Genomic DNA, 15,850 nt, shown 5'->3' on the forward strand with positions numbered 1-15,850 from the left:
CTGCTTAAAGAACCTGACAGATTAGAATTAACTTTGAGTTTGTCTAGGTCAATATTTTATTCCCAGATCAATAAATCTTCAGATTGGCTGCAATTCCCAAGCCACCTGCGGGCTCTGAGCAGTCATTTGGCGCAGTAAGTTATTTCATGCCAAAAAACAAGTTTCAAAGAAGTTAAGACGCATCTGATTGGAAGTGGGTGGGGGAAATGAACTTCTGTGAGATTAATATACTTTTCATGGTCTCCAAAAGGTTAGCTATACATCACCCATACATGCCAAGCTTTCTCTCCAGTTTCCTAGGCCATCTGATCAGCAGCTTCCATAGTGACTCCATCCTCACAAAAAGAAAACCTGCCCATATTGCACACAAGATTACACTTGGAGGATCATTAAGTCTGGGGAAGAGGAAGATTTTCTGACCCATTATCAAGCGTTAAATTCAAGCAAATTAATTCAAATACAGCATGTCACATGCTGTCCCTTTACGCCTGACATTATATATTAAGTTGTATTCCACTAACTCAGAGTAGACCCATTAAAATCAATGACTATGACTAACTATGCTGAGACCACATAACACTGTTCTTGAAAGACCTACATTGGCTCCCAGTACGTTTCCGAGCACAATTCAAAGTTCTGGTGTTGACCTTTAAAGCCCTAAACGGCCTCAGCCCAGGATACCTGAAGGAGCGTCTCCACCCCCATCGTTCTGCCCAGGCGCTGAGGTCCAGCGCCGAGGGCCTTCTGGCGGTCACCTCATTGCAAGAAGCAAAGCTACAGGGAACCAGGCAGAGGGCCTTCTCGGTAGTGGCACCCGCCCTGTGGAACGCCCTCCCATCAGATGTCAAAGCGATAAACAACTACCTGACATTCAGAAGACATCTTAAGGCAGCCCTGTTCAGGGAAGTTTTTAATGTGTGATATTTTAGTGTATTTTTGGTTTCTGTGGAAGCCGCCCAGAGTGGCTGGGGAAACCCAGCCAGATGGGCGGGGTACAAATAAATTATTATTATTATTATTATTATTATTATTATTATTATTATTATTTAGCTGCATTAATTTCAGTGGGTCTTCTCGGGGGGGGGGGGAGTTGAATACTGCCTAATGCCTTGATGTTATTTGATGGTGGATTTCGTCAAAGGCCCATTATGATTTCTGCAACAGGGTTACTTTCTCCATCATCCTACAGCTGCCCAATCAGCATGAAAGGGGGGGGGGTTAGCCACTAAAACAGGCTTCCTCAACCTCGGCCCTCCAGATGTTTTTTTGGCCTACAACTCGCATGATCCCTAGCTAGCAGGACCAGTGGTCAGGGATGATGGGAATTGTAGTCTCAAAACATCTGGATGGCCAAGGTTGAGGAAGCCTGCACTAAAAGCCAATCACAGCCAATCAGTCAGTCATGCCATGGCTAAAATGGCCGCTGTTTCTTTAATGCTTAAAAAGCTGGGTCAGCATGAGTCAGCGGTCTGCACCGGGTTGTATATATAGAGAGAGAAATGTTAGTTGGGTTGGTTGGTTGGTTGGTTGGTTGGTTGGTTGGTTGGTTGGTTGGTTAGTGGAAGCTGGTAGTTGTTGTATGTATAGTTGGTCAGTCGCTTTTGCACAAAGACTTTTAAGCATAAAACTCTGCAAGGACACTTTTCTTGTGGACTCTTTTATGGGTCCGAGGACCAGGCTGAGGAGACAAAGGGAGGTCAGAACCCTTTCCTTTTTTTTCTTTTTCTTTTTTACAAACACTGACAAGTCACTGAGGATTGCCTCCTAGGGTAATTCTGGAGAGGTCATGCAGAAAGACCTCCAAGGAGGACTTGTTCTGTAAGCATTTAGGAAGAGTGAAAACACAAGATGCTTCAGTTTCAAGAGGATGATGTACAAGTTCTGTTACGTACATTGGGAGTTCATGGAAACAACTCTGAAATAAGATATTAGAGCACTCCAAGTCATTTGCCTATGTATGTAACTTTCTGATAGTAAGAGCTGAGCAGACTCACTCGGAAGATGGCGGACTCTCCTTCCTTGGAGGTTTTTGAGCAGAGGATGGATGGCCATCTCTCATGGATGCTTTAATTGGGATTCCTGCATTGCAGGGGGTTGGACTAGATGACCCTCAGGGTCCCTTCCAGCTCTGCAATTATGGGATGCTATGTTTCTATGTGTGGGACGCAGGTGGCGCTGTGGGTTAAAGCCTCAGTGCCTAGGGCTTGCCGATCGAAAGGTCGGCGGTTCGAATCCCTGCGGCGGGGTGCGCTCCCGCTGCTCGGTCCCAGCGCCTGCCAACCTAGCAGTTCGAAAGCACCTCCGGGTGCAAGTAGATAAATAGGGACCGCTTACCAGCGGGAAGGTAAACGGCGTTTCTGTGTGCGGCTCTGGCTCTGGCCAGAGCAGCGATGTCACGCTGGCCACGTGACCCGGAAGTGTCTCCGGACAGCGCTGGCCCCTGGCCTCTTGAGTGAGATGGGCGCACAACCCCAGAGTCTGTCAAGACTGGCCCGTACGGGCAGGGGTACCTTTACCTTTACCTTTATGTTTCTATGTGCACAGAAGAGAGTAGATCAAGCTGAAAGGCAACACGAAGTGGGCTGCATTGATGGTTGCAATGCACTCCTAATTCACATTCTTATGTAATCTTAGATAGTATAAAATCTGAGAAAGGGGCATGGCAGTGACTGTCAAGAAGGGACCCTGCACATCTGAATTTGACCCTACACTACTGCTCATAAGAACTGGAAAGAGGTGAGGCATGGTAATTACTTGTACCGAAACAACTTAGTAGCATGAGTTTACAAAAGATAGTTAGAGTTTGGGGCAGTGTCACTTAATGGAACAGTCAGTGTCACAACTGCGTTGATGCCGGGGAAGATAAAAGCATTTCCACATACATTTTGCAGGTTGCCTTCAGATAATGACCGTTTGTACATTGCTGCCAGGGGTGGTGAGCAGGACGGATGGATTGCTGTAGGCTTTCCATCATGTCCTCACTTAGTGCAGGCAGAATGCCTTGCGGGTTTTCCCATTTACTTCCTTGGTTTCTACTCAGAAAGCATCCATGCGGTTGACAGGTTTTGCTTGGCAGGCTGGCAACACGGATTGACAACGAGAAGCGGCCTTCTTTTAGAAAGATGAAGGCAGCATGAAAAATTAAAGGAGTGTGATATAGAATGTGGCCTGTCTTTGCACGATGAAAGGCTGCTTCCAAAACCTTGGCTTTTCAAGATTTCATCTTTTAAACATGGCTAGCGCTGCCAGAGTTTGTTTTGAAATGTTCTTTAAAGGGCTTCTATTTCCCACCAATATCTTATTGAGGGACTTGCAACAAACTGAAATCCTCAATATTACTAGGTACCAGACTCTGAGCTTTCTTTTAAAAATAATAAAAAATTAAAAGTCTCTAGCCCTCCTAGAATAAAAGCTTTGGAGCAAAATGCGCAGGTACTAAGTACCGTAATCTCTGTGAAATGAGAGTGAGTTTGGTGTGGCCAGTTGGTGTATTTTTCCTGATACTGAGGAATGTTCCCTGTTGTTGTTAGACATTGTGTGTGTGTGTGTGTGTGTGTGTGTGTGTGTGTAAAAATATTGTGCGATCGACACAATCAGGAGCAGCAGGACACAGCTCACTTGCAAGACATAAGTATGTCAGAGTGGCAGTGGCGTAGCGTGGGTTGTCAGCACCCGGGGCAAGGCAAGTAATTTGCGCCCCCTAACCCGTGGATTATGGGACGCAGGTGGTGCTGTGGGTTAAAGCCTCAGCGCCTAGGGCTTGCCGATCGAAAGGTCGGCGGTTCGAATCCCTGCGGCGGGGTGCGCTCCCGCTGCTCAGTCCCAGCGCCTGCCAACCTAGCAGTTCGAAAGCACCTCCGGGTGCAAGTAGATAAATAGGGACCGCTTACCAGCGGGAAGGTAAACGGCGTTTCCGTGTGCGGCTCTGGCTCGCCAGAGCAGTGATGTCACGCTGGCCACGTGACCCGGAAGTGTCTCCGGACAGCGCTGGCCCCTGGCCTCTTAAGTGAGATGGGCGCACAACCCCAGAGTCTGTCAAGACTGGCCCGTACGGGCAGGGGTACCTTTACCTTTTACCTTTAACCCGTGGATTTGCCCTAACCCCAGATGTTGCGCCCGGTGCGGCCGGCCCCCCCTGCACCCCCCACGCTATGCCACTGCAGAATGGTAGTCTGTCTAATTCTACATTTGTGTTATGCTGTATTCCTCTGGCAGCCATTTTGCATTATGCCAACCCCAACCCCATAGCAGCTACTTTGTGACTGGTGTTCCCAATCCTCTGAAGTTTTGAAATGTGCCCACTGGTCCAATAAGGTTGGCCACCGTTGTGTTAAAATGTGGAGTGCTCCTATTCAGCATTCCTGTCTGACAGCCATACCCGCTTCCAGGAAACTCCATTCCATCTCCACCTCCCAGTCAACATTCCATGACTGCTGAGCATACTCAGTCCTCATTGAACTGCTCTGGATTCCCCTCTCCCTTTATGGGAGCTTTTTATCTTTTTTCTTTCTTTTTTTTACTTCTGTAAAATCTCAGAGCTTTGCAGTGCCTGATTTGCCTGGGTGCTGCTGTTTCATCTGCATAGGAACTGCCACTTGTGCCAGAACATCAGAAATGGAGTAATTTGGTGCCTTTCTATCAGGCCCTTTCTCCAAGGACATGCAGAGAGCGGCCTCATTTTCTACCCACAATAACCCTGGGAGGTAGGCTAGGCTGAAAAATAGTCTGCTGCTCAAGGGAATCGATTGAATAGGAATTTAAACCTGGTCCAAATGAAGGAGGTGGGAATTTTTTCGCCTGGTGGGCCAGATCCTTATCTCCGCTCACCACCACCACCATTGGCCACATTTGAATGGTGAGTTGGACAACCCACATGTCAAAATGTCATGATAATAACAGGTGACTGACACCTGTCAAAGTCCCTTGTGCAGTACTTCCCCAACCCCCACCAGCCAGCTAGTTGTCAGGTGCTTGGGAACTGCCCAATCAGCTAGCTGCTGAGCACCGAGCAATGAGCTTTGCAGACCCTGAACTCAGCACCTCCCAAGCACCACCAAGCAAGGATTAGGGCATGGCACTCTGCACCTGCAAAACCCCTTTCAGCCAAGCCCCACATCCAATGTCATATATATGGTCCACCATAGAAAGTGTCCTTTCGTACTGCATCACAGTGTGGTACACTGGTTTGACATCTACTGATAGGAAGTGCCTACAGAGGGTGGTGAATACAGCACAAGATATTATGGGCTGTCCCGTGAATCCGCTGGATGACATCGCGGAAGAACGTTGCCTCAGGAGAGTGAGGAAAATTCTCAGGGATGATTCACACCCTGGCCAGCACTTTCTTGATCTCCTGCCCTCAGGCAGAAGATATAGAAGAAGCATGATTAGTTGCACCAACAGGGTAAAAAACAGCTTCTATCCGTGGGCTGTTAGGCTGCTGAATGAAAAGATAACAACAGGGCAACTGACTTTCGGGTTTGGTGGGTGTGCGTCAGTAAACGAGGGGAATTAAGACTAAAAAAGCTGAGTGGGGGGTACTCGTGTAATCTCACTGTATACAAGTTGTACACGTGACAATAAAGTATTTCAATTTCAATCAAGATTAGAACAAGTGGGAATGGCTTGCCTAAACCACCCATGTGGGCCAAATGGGGAGGGCTGGTGGGCCGGCCCTACTGTGACTCACCCCAGTGTTGTTGGAAGGCTATTTACACCATGTCTAGTTTGGTTTCAGCTTGCAAGTCCACAGCCAGGGACTAAGTTGTTCTTCATTCTTTTCCTACAGTCCCTATAATACCTTGGGTCAGGCATCCCCAAACTGCGGCCCTCCAGATGTTTTGGCCTACAACTCCCATGACCCCTAGCTAACAGGACCAGCAGTCAGGGATGAGGGGAATTGTAGTCCAAAACATCTGGAGGGCCGACGGTTGGGGGTGCCTGCCCTATGTGCTTTATAAAGGAACAAATGACAAATTAACAACAGCAAGGATGCATGCATTCACATAAGAGAAATCAGCTTCTATGGACTCGAACTTTGAACTAAACTGAATTCGGCTTTCAGTTGCTCCGTTTTATTTTCAGTTGCTCCGTTTATTTATTTTTATTCACTGAGATTGACCTTGGACCATTCAAAATGTTGATAGGAGAAGTTATTGTGACTGCAGTATGTAAGATAAACTATTTGCTGGAAGAGCTTCATAAAAAGACGGATGACATGATTTTTAAAATTGATAATTTGGAACAGAAAGTGACTAATTTGAGACAAAAAGCGAGCACCAACACAGAAATAATTCAGGACCTGGCACAGGAACCTACTTTGGCAGAACAAATGGTGGAGGAAAAGGAGAAAGTCGTTGTTTTTGAACCTAAAATAACACAAGCGGGATCCTTAGTTTTACAGAAGCAAATTGAGGACTATAAATTGAGGCCTTTTATGATTGAATCTAGAAAAAGACAGATTTTGAGGATTGGATCCCGGCTTGGACTGAAGAAGGAAAGTTGGAAAGATCCCTCTATCCAGGGATTAATTGACTTTTGGGACATGGACTTGGATTTGGAGGAGATTGAAGTTTTGGGGGCCTTTGGATTTGGAGGAATCTCGAAATACGTTCTGAAACACTGTATAGACCCTAGCTTCAACTATGGAAATTTGGCTGAACTGTCCAGAAGGAATAAAAGTATTGTTAGGATGGAGTTCTCTCGAGATTTGCTCTCTAGCATTAAAGAATATGAAGAAGATCTGCAGAAGGGACCTGGAAAAGAGTTAAGAGCCTTGAACATAAGATCTCCAGGTTGATGGACTATATGGAATTGACGGAAAGGACTGGCAGAATCCGAAACCACAGAGAGGAGTTGATGGAAGAAGATTGGAAAATTTAAAGTTTATATATAGAAATATCGCAAAATTAATGAGTGATAGAAAAATAGTGGGTTGATATTTTATGGATTTAGCAGAAATGTTATAAGGAGCTAAGCATATATAGGTATTTTAGTTTTAATGTTAAAATAAGGTTAAAAAAATATGTTATTTATAATATGATAGAGAATAGAGAAAGATGGAAAGGATTTGCTGAAATAACTAGTAGAATACAAAAAGGGAGGTGAGAGGAGGTCGAGGGAGGAAACAAGGGAGTGAAAGAAAGAGTATCAAAAAGGGGGGATGTATTATTATTATTATTAATAGTTTTTGTTTTGTTTTATTTAGGGTTAGGGTTAGGGAGTGGGTTTGGTTTAGTTTAGTTTAATGGGTTTAGTTTAATGGGTTTAGGTTGTGTTTTGTATTGTTTATATATTGTATTGTATTGTCTTTTTTCTTTTTCTTTCTTTTTCTTTTTTGTTTTTTCTCTTCTGTCTTTTTTCTTTTTAAAAGTAATAAATATTTTTTGGGGGAAAAATATTTATTTTTATTCAAAACATATATTTTTAAAAAGTCCCATCATTAAAAAAATGCCACGGCAGTTTACAAGCCTGGTGACATCCTTCACCCTCCAGTGGGGATGGAAAAACCTGTCAGTTTTGGTTCTCTCCATTTCTCGTTTCCTCCACATTTCCTAAGCGGTATGCAATTAAAACTATCCATCTTCTTAGTGTGAATTTCTCCCAAGATGCATTTTTGTATGCGGTTTTTACAAATGTACACATTTTCGTAAACAAAGCGCCCTAATGCAATGCACTTCCATCTGTTGTTTTCACTAGGAGCAAGTTCATGCACACAGGTGAGCATCCCGCCTTACTCTCTAAGGTGGGTAGAAGCTTCCTGGGCTTTGGGAAGGAGGGGGCAGGTCCCTGAAAGGATGCTGCAGCCCTCCTGCCTCCTTCCCAAAGAGGGGAGGGCTTTGGAAAGGTAGCAAGAGAGTTCTTGGACCCATTGGAGCATGGGTAGGCAAACTAAGACCCAATCACCTTCTCAATCCGGCCCGCGGACAGTCCAGGAATCAGTGTGTTTTTACATGAGTCCTTTTATTTAAAATGCATTTCTGGATTATTTGTGGGGCCTGCCTGGTGTTTTTACATGAGTGGAATGTGTCCTTTTATTTAAAATGTATCTCTGGGTTATTTGTGGGGCATAGGAATTGGTTCATATTTTTTTTCCAAAATATAGTCCGGTCCCCCACATGGTCTGAGGGACAGTGGACCGGTCCTCTGCTGAAAAAGTTTGCTGGCCCCTGCATTGGAGCATTGCACGACCCTCCCTAAGCCGGGCAAAAGCTTTCTGGGCTTTGGGAAAGAGGTGCCGGGGAACATTTAGGGGAATAGCCTAGTCCCCCTAGACCGCTGACCGCACACCTCTGCTTTGTACCTACAGCAGATGTAAATTAGCAACTAAGATGATGGGTGTGTGGGTGTGTGGGTGTGTGTGCGCGCTTGTGGCAAGTAAAGCCTAGCTTAATGCTCACAACAGCTCTGTGGTCTAAAAATAGAAACAGCAGCAGGTCCTCCATTAATTACTCTCCTCGGTTTCCAGCATCAATAGTTGTCTGCATCGTTTTATCTTCCCCACAGGGTGTTTCATAGCAACACAGAAAGCACTCTGCATGGATCCAAAACCCAGAGCAACTGTTTCACATCTCATGCATGGCTGGAATTTAAAACCCATTGGAGCCATTGACTTGCATGGAATCAGTAACAGGACCAACCTGGAGCCAAAGCAGTGAGGAAAACAGGCAAGGAGCCAAGGGCCTCTATAATTAAACCCAAGGGTTGCTGCTTGGCCAGTTTGAAACCAGTCTGAAACCTGGTGCATTATTTTTTTTTCATTTGGTTGGCTTCCAAAAAATGTTCAGAGCTCAAGAGCGAACACTTGGAGACTTGAAAATTCCTCAGCCTTGAATAAATGCATGGAAATGAGCAAAATGGTCCCTAACTCAGAGGTAGAGTGTGTGCTTTGCATGCTTAAAAGTCCCAGAGGGATGGTGCTTGTAACCCCCAATTAATCACAGGCTGCAGGGCTGGGAAAGATCTCTCCCAGGATGCTGGAGAAAGGGAGATAGTCAACAAATAGAAATACGACTCTCTATAAGGAAGGTTCCTATATTCATGGCTTGAAGGGACTGATATTTCATAGAAACATAGGAACTTAGGAAGCTGCCATGTATTCAGCTGGACCACTGGACCATCTAGCTCAAAAGAATCATAGAGCTGGAAGAGTCTCCAAAGGTCTTCTTGTCGAACCCCATGCCGTGCAAGGATCTCAACTAAAGCATCCATGACAGGTGGCCATCCAACCTCTGCTTAAAAGCCTCCAGTGAAAGAGAGTCCATCACCTCCTGAGGGAGTCCTTATTACCCTGAAACAGCTCTTACCATCAGAAAGTTCTTCCTGATGTTAAGTCCGAATCTCCTTTCCTGTAACTTAAAGCCATTAGTTCAAGTTCTACCCTCTGGAGCACCAGAAGAGAAGAGAAGCTTGCTCCATCTTTCATGCGACAGCCCTTGAGATATTTTAAGGTGGCTATCATAGAATTATGTAATTGGAAGGTACGCCAAGTGTCATCTGGTCCAGCTCCCTGCAATGCAGGAATCTTAACAAAAGCCTCCATAACAGGTGGCCGTCCAAGCTCTGCTTAAAAACCTCCAAGGAAGAAGAGTCCTAGTCTCTATGTAGTCTGAGATCTTCAGGGGAAGGGTGCTATACCAATTTAATAAATAATAATAACAGTAATGAATTGTTTGATATATTGCAATGAGCATGTGATGGCCTGGAACTCGGGCTTGGACTCGGAACCAGAGGAGTCTCAGTCTGCACCGGATCCTTTGCCTCAGGCATCATCTGAACCAAGCCTGGGGCCTGATCCTGAAGACTACCAGTCTGCACAGGTTCCTCTGCAACAAACACCAGCTGGGCCGAGTCAGGGGCCTGAGCCTGCCCTGGCTCCAGATGTGGGGATTACCCCGTTGCCTTCAGCTGGGCCATCACTTACAGCTGCTCCACTACCAGTTGGGTCAGGGGAGGCTGAGGCAGCCCCTGGGTCTAGTAACCCACCAACAACTCCCAAGCTGCAGAGACTAAGGTCTGAGAGATGGAGAGACCTGAGTACTCGTAGAAGGAGTGCTCGCCTTCGGACGAGACAGGGAGGTGAGTCACTGGGGGATCAGGACCGGCCTAGTTTCCTGCCTCATGTCCTGCCTTGACCCTGTCGGACTGACTCCTAGTGGAACCCAAGGATTCTGGACTGGACCTGGACCGTGGTTCTCGGGTTGCCCCTGGGCCCAGCATAGAACAGATGCCAAGTCAGACCACTGGTGCATGCATTGTCTGAACCCGTGGTTCCCAACATGGGGCACATGCCCCACAGGGGGGCAATTTGATTTTTAAGGGGGGCAATTTGTAAGCTTGTTTAGACCACGTTAATGGCCTTTTAGGCTTCCTCCACATGAATAGGATTTTTGAATAATAAGAATTATATGTCACCGGGGGTGGGCGGGATCAGGATTTTAGCGATGCTTGGGGGGCCACTAGGGGCGCATCGGAAGATGGCTGACAATAACATCTCTCCGACCCACACGAGGTAATTAGGAGGCTGTGATGGGAGTAAATAGCCTCCCTACCTCCCCAAGGTTGGGGGGGGGCTGCCCTTGCCTGCTGTGCCCTATACCACCCCCGAATTTGTGGGGATGGGGCACTAGGCAGAATGCCCTCCTGTGGGATCTCGGCGCTCCTGGATGCTGTCTCTGATCCACGCCACTAGCTGCAAGAACTTCAAAAGAAGCAATTAGGAGGAAGCGAATGCACATATTTCAAGGAAGGAGGGGGAGTAAAGACTGCTAACTGAAGAGATCTCTGATAAACAAGACGAGTTGGAAGAACAAGAATAAATCATGAGAAGATACGCCAAGACTCCGTATGGCAAAGGGACTGATGGGGAAGGGGGGGGGAAACTTTCCTTTCTTTCCTCTATGTGATTAAAAAAGAATTCGCCCCCCCCCCCAAGTCAGAAATGTCATTTTAATGACTTAAGCTGTGGATTTAAGACTGTGTGGAGATAAATTTTCTAACCAAAGCATGTTTTAAGAAGACCGTGGAATGTATAAGAGCTTTGGAATGACGCAGTTAAAAATACCATTGCCATGTTGGCAAGCTCTGTCGGAGGACTTGAGTCTGGGAGGAGGGATAGAGCTGCTTTTGTATTGTGTGTGAGACTCCTCAGAGGGACTTAAGAACGACAGTTTGTGAGATAAATGATGGAAAGAGCGATGTTATTTATGAAAGCGATGATATATGGAAACCATCTCGATATGAGAATTGCACGAACAGAAAAATTCACACAGGATTACAATTGGGGTTTATCTGCTTAAGGAGATTATCAGAAGAGATCATAAAGAAAAAAAGGAAAATATATATACGAACAAGATGAGATGTGGAAACAGCAAGATAAGACTGGATAGAATTATGAACTTTATTTGGACTGATTTGGATATTAACGCAGCAGCAAGAAGACGATCGGAATCCCCCTTCGGAACTTGAAATATGGGTCCCCTCAACAAAAATTTAAAATTCGGCTTTGTAATTCGGAATTTATGTGATGTGATTTGATTTGATTGGTCGGTTAATAAAAATTATTTTTTTAAAAAAGGGATTTTAGAGATGCTTAGGTGGGGCATGGCCAAAAAAGGTTGGGAACCACTGGTCTAAACCGACTAGCAGCAGCTCTTCAGGATTTCAGACAGCCCCACCTGGAAGAAGAAGAAGAAGGAGAAGGAGAAGGAGAAGGAGAAGGAGAAGGAGAAGGAGAAGGAGAAGAAGAAGAAGAAGAAGAAGAAGAAGAAGAAGAAGAAGAATAGTAGTAATAGTAGTAGTTTGGATTTGATATCCCACTTTATCACTACCCTAAGGAGTCTCAAAGCGGCTAACATTCTCCTTTCCCTTCCTCCCCCACAACAAACACTCTGTGAGGTGAGTGAGGCTGAGAGACTTCAAAGAAGTGTGACTGGCCCAAGGTCACCCAGCAGCTGCATGTGGAGGAGCGGGGAAGCGAACCCGGTTCACCAGATTACGAGTCTACTGCTCTTAACCACTACACCACTCTGGCTCTACCTGGAGATGCTGGGGTTTGAACCTGAGACCTTCTGCATGCAAAGCAGGTGCTCTGCCATTGAGCTACAGCCCTTTCAAAGCTGAGACATCCATATTTCAAAAACAACTGGCACCAGTGATTTCTGACTCCCGCAGTCACGTTGCTCATGCTGAAAAGCCACTTCCCTGTGTTTGAAGCCACTTCCCAGGCCACTGGTGTGCAAGGTATCTCTGCAACCCACGCAGTTAAATGTGCATACATATTGATAAAGGTTCTGGGTGCCAGAGTATGTGGGTGCAAGTCACCCATAACGCTTGGATTCAGTGAGAGTTAGGAGTAATCAAGGTTTGACTAAGCCGGGCGAAACACAGAAATCCCTGAGCTCAACTGATGCTAACGAGCCAGGCCAGGTTGGCAGAGCTCACTAGGTGCGGACGCAAGAACACGATGGCTGGTCACTAAACCATCAATGAAAACCATTGACAAGGCAAAAGACTCTCTGTCGGACACAGGTGGGAGAAACCCTGTTCTGAGCTTTAGCCAATTAACAATAAAATAAAATAAAATACCAGAGTTGGGAGGGGGAAGATGTCAGAATTGCAGTGGGCGATGAGGGAAGGGAGCAGGAATAAGTGTCCCTTTTGCAAGCTGGAGGATGGGGTGAACAAAGTCTGTTTTATGCTGCAGAGAAGGTCAGACATGATGTTTGGGGGCTCCAGGAATCTGAGGCTTCAGCAAGGGCAGGGATGCGAACGCTCTGCCCTCTCTCTATATAGACTAAGGTTGTATATATGTGTAAATAAAACTATATATCATAAAAACACCACAGTCTCCACTGTGCCTCCTTTCCAATGGTAAAATGGATCCTGGGTATTCACCCCTGAAATCTCACACTGTGGTGGAGATAGGAGGAGCGTGAAACAATATATCACCAATGTGACAAATGTATGGCATGCAACCTATTGTACTAAATGAAGATGTATTTGGGGATTTTGTTGCTAGCTACGAGGCACAGGTAAGTGTCAATGAAGCAGAAATCGGAGATTATAGAAGTAGGATGTCGCAACTACGTATACTTGCTTGCTGCTTCTGAGCAAGAAGCTGCATCTATCCAGCCTACACCCCCCATTCCACAGGATTATATCTCTCAACTCTCTCCCCCACCTCCTCATAATTACAACGAACAATTCTGCTGCTGAAATTTCCATGGGAGGGTGGGCAAAAGAATAATCAAATGAAGCAGGAAGCAAATTTGTTTTACAGGACTCAAGAGACCCATGTGGACGAACACACATAGGTCCAGATGATCACATTGAAAGAACTGCAATATCACACTCGGGGTCTCCCTATCCAGCCAGACTGAGATGGGTGGAGAGAGGCATTCCAACATGCAGGGATGCTAACCGGTTTGAAAGGCTCAGAGTTAGGAGGAGCTCCCCACTTTTGAGCTGGCTGGCATCAGAGAAAGAGTTAGATCTCATACTAACTGGTCAAAGGCCTGGAAACGATGCCTTATGAGGAACGGCTAAGGGAGCTGGGCATGTTTAGCCTGGAGAAGAGGAGGTTAAGGGGTGATATGATAGCCATGTTGAAATATATAAAAGGATGTCATAGAGGAGGGAGAAAGGCTGTTTTCTGCTGCTCCAGAGAAGCGGACACGGAGCAATGGATCCAAACTACAAGAAAGAAGATTCCACCTAAACATTAGGAAGAACTTCCTGACAGTAAGAGCTGTTCAACAGTGGAATTTGCTGCCTAGGAGTGTGGTGGAGTCTCCTTCTTTGGAGGTCTTTAAGCAGAGGCTTGACAGCCATATGTCAGGAGTGCTCTGATGGTGTTTCCTGCTTGGCAGGGGGTTGGACTCGATGGCCCTTGTGGTCTCTTCCAACTCTATGATTCTATGATTCTAACTTTTAAAGCACTCTTCCCTTCCAGCATGCTGTACTGGATGGTAGGGACGAGAGTGGAGCTGTGGTCTAAACCATTGAGCCTCTTGGGCTTGCTGATCAGAAGGTAAGTGGTTTGAATCCCTGCGATGGAGTGAGCTTCCTTTGCTCTGTCCCAGCTCCTGCCAACCTAGCAGGTTGAAAGCACACCAGTGGAAGTAGATAAATAGGTGCCACTGTGGCGGGTAGGTAAACGGCATTTCTGTGCGCTCTGGTTTCCGTCATGGTTTTTTGTTGCACCAGAAGTGGTTTAGTCATGACCCGGAAAGGTGTCTGTGGACAAACGCTGACTCCATCAGCCTGAGAGATGAGCTCTGCACCCCATAGGCGCCTTTGATTGGACTTAACCATCCAGGGGTCCTCTACCTTTCCTTTTACTGGATGGTGCATGCATGCTTTCAGGTAAATAAAAGGGACAAGTGAATACTCTCACAAGAAGCCTTGCAGCCTTTTAATATATTATCATTTCTCTTAGCCGCCCTGAGCCCGGTCTTGGCTCAGGAGGTCAGGGTATAAATAAATTATTATTATTATTATTATTATTATTATTATTATTATTATTATTATGAAGACTTCACTGCATCAGACCAAAGCTGATCTAGCCCAGCATTCTCTTTGTGCAACAGTCAACTAAATGCCTATATGAAGCACACAAGCAGGAGACCTGAGTGCAATAAGCATTCCCAGCAACTCATATTCATTAGAGGCATACTGCCTCCACTACTGGAGAAGGTGCACAGCTATCATGGTTGGTATTAAAACTGGTTTAACCCGGGCTGCAGTGTTTAATCAACTAATCCAGGAATGGGGAAACAGTGCTTTTCACCAGATGTTGTTGAACAGCAACTCAGATCATTGCTGACCGTGCTGGTGCAGCTGATGGATTCCGGCAACACCTGGAAGGCTAGGGGGTTCCCATCGCCGGACGAACTAAACCAAGTAATATTTGGGAAATCGTTGAACAATGAAATGTATCCCTGAATAAATGGGCACCACTGGAATCAGTGAGGAGTACTTCAGAGCAGCTAAGCATCTTTTTCATCAAAGCTACAGGATATATGCAAATTTACACAGATTTAATCCCTAAAATAATTCACCACAATATATATGGAACCAGGTGCCAGCCTTAGTTTTAGCAGACTGTGCTCCATCCCAGCCTAATCCCCTCACCATGGTACGCCATAGATTCCTCTTCCGTTTCCCCTTTAGCTGCTCCACTTGGGCTGCTTTGAAGTGTGCATTCGGGGCCAAAAATAATTGCTCCCTTAGCTAAGATCTTGCAAGTTATTGTTCCGAACCTGCCTGATTATGTAGGGGGTTTTTTTTAGTGTCTGTTGTTTCCCACTGACATGTTCCAGGGCTTGATAATGGAAGCTGGCACACAGCCTCACTGTAAGAAGATGTTCGAGTCAAAACATTTATTATGTTGCCCTGATCTTCAAATCGCGTTCAAGGCATGTCTCTGGGAGAGAAAGCTTTTAGCAACACAAACACCAGTTTGCCTTTGTCTCTTTGTGCAAGCACAAACCTTTGGATGGAGGGAGCAGGGGAAGGAATATCATGGAACAATGCCTTCTCTGAGGACGGCATTTGCCTTTGCTCAAAATGACGTGGTTTGCCATTGGAACTAGAAAAGTAAATTGCCCCAAGACTGTGCTAGGCTAATTGGAAGAATATCTCTCTGAAGATATGGCTTTCTGCTGGGGGACAAAGCCATAGGTGAAGAAGTGTAATGATCTGAAGTGAAACCATGCATTGCAACAGCTGCTGCTGCCTTTCCCCCTGCCCCAGCCACTCAAATTGTAAGCAAAACACAGTGAAGCTACGGCTCACGGGCAGCTTCTCTGACTCCAGATTGTGCACTGTAGCCTATGAATTTTCGTAAAGG

This window comes from Podarcis cretensis (genome assembly GCF_951804945.1).
Source record: "Podarcis cretensis genome assembly, chromosome: 1".
Classification (NCBI taxonomy): Eukaryota; Metazoa; Chordata; class Lepidosauria; order Squamata; family Lacertidae; genus Podarcis; species Podarcis cretensis.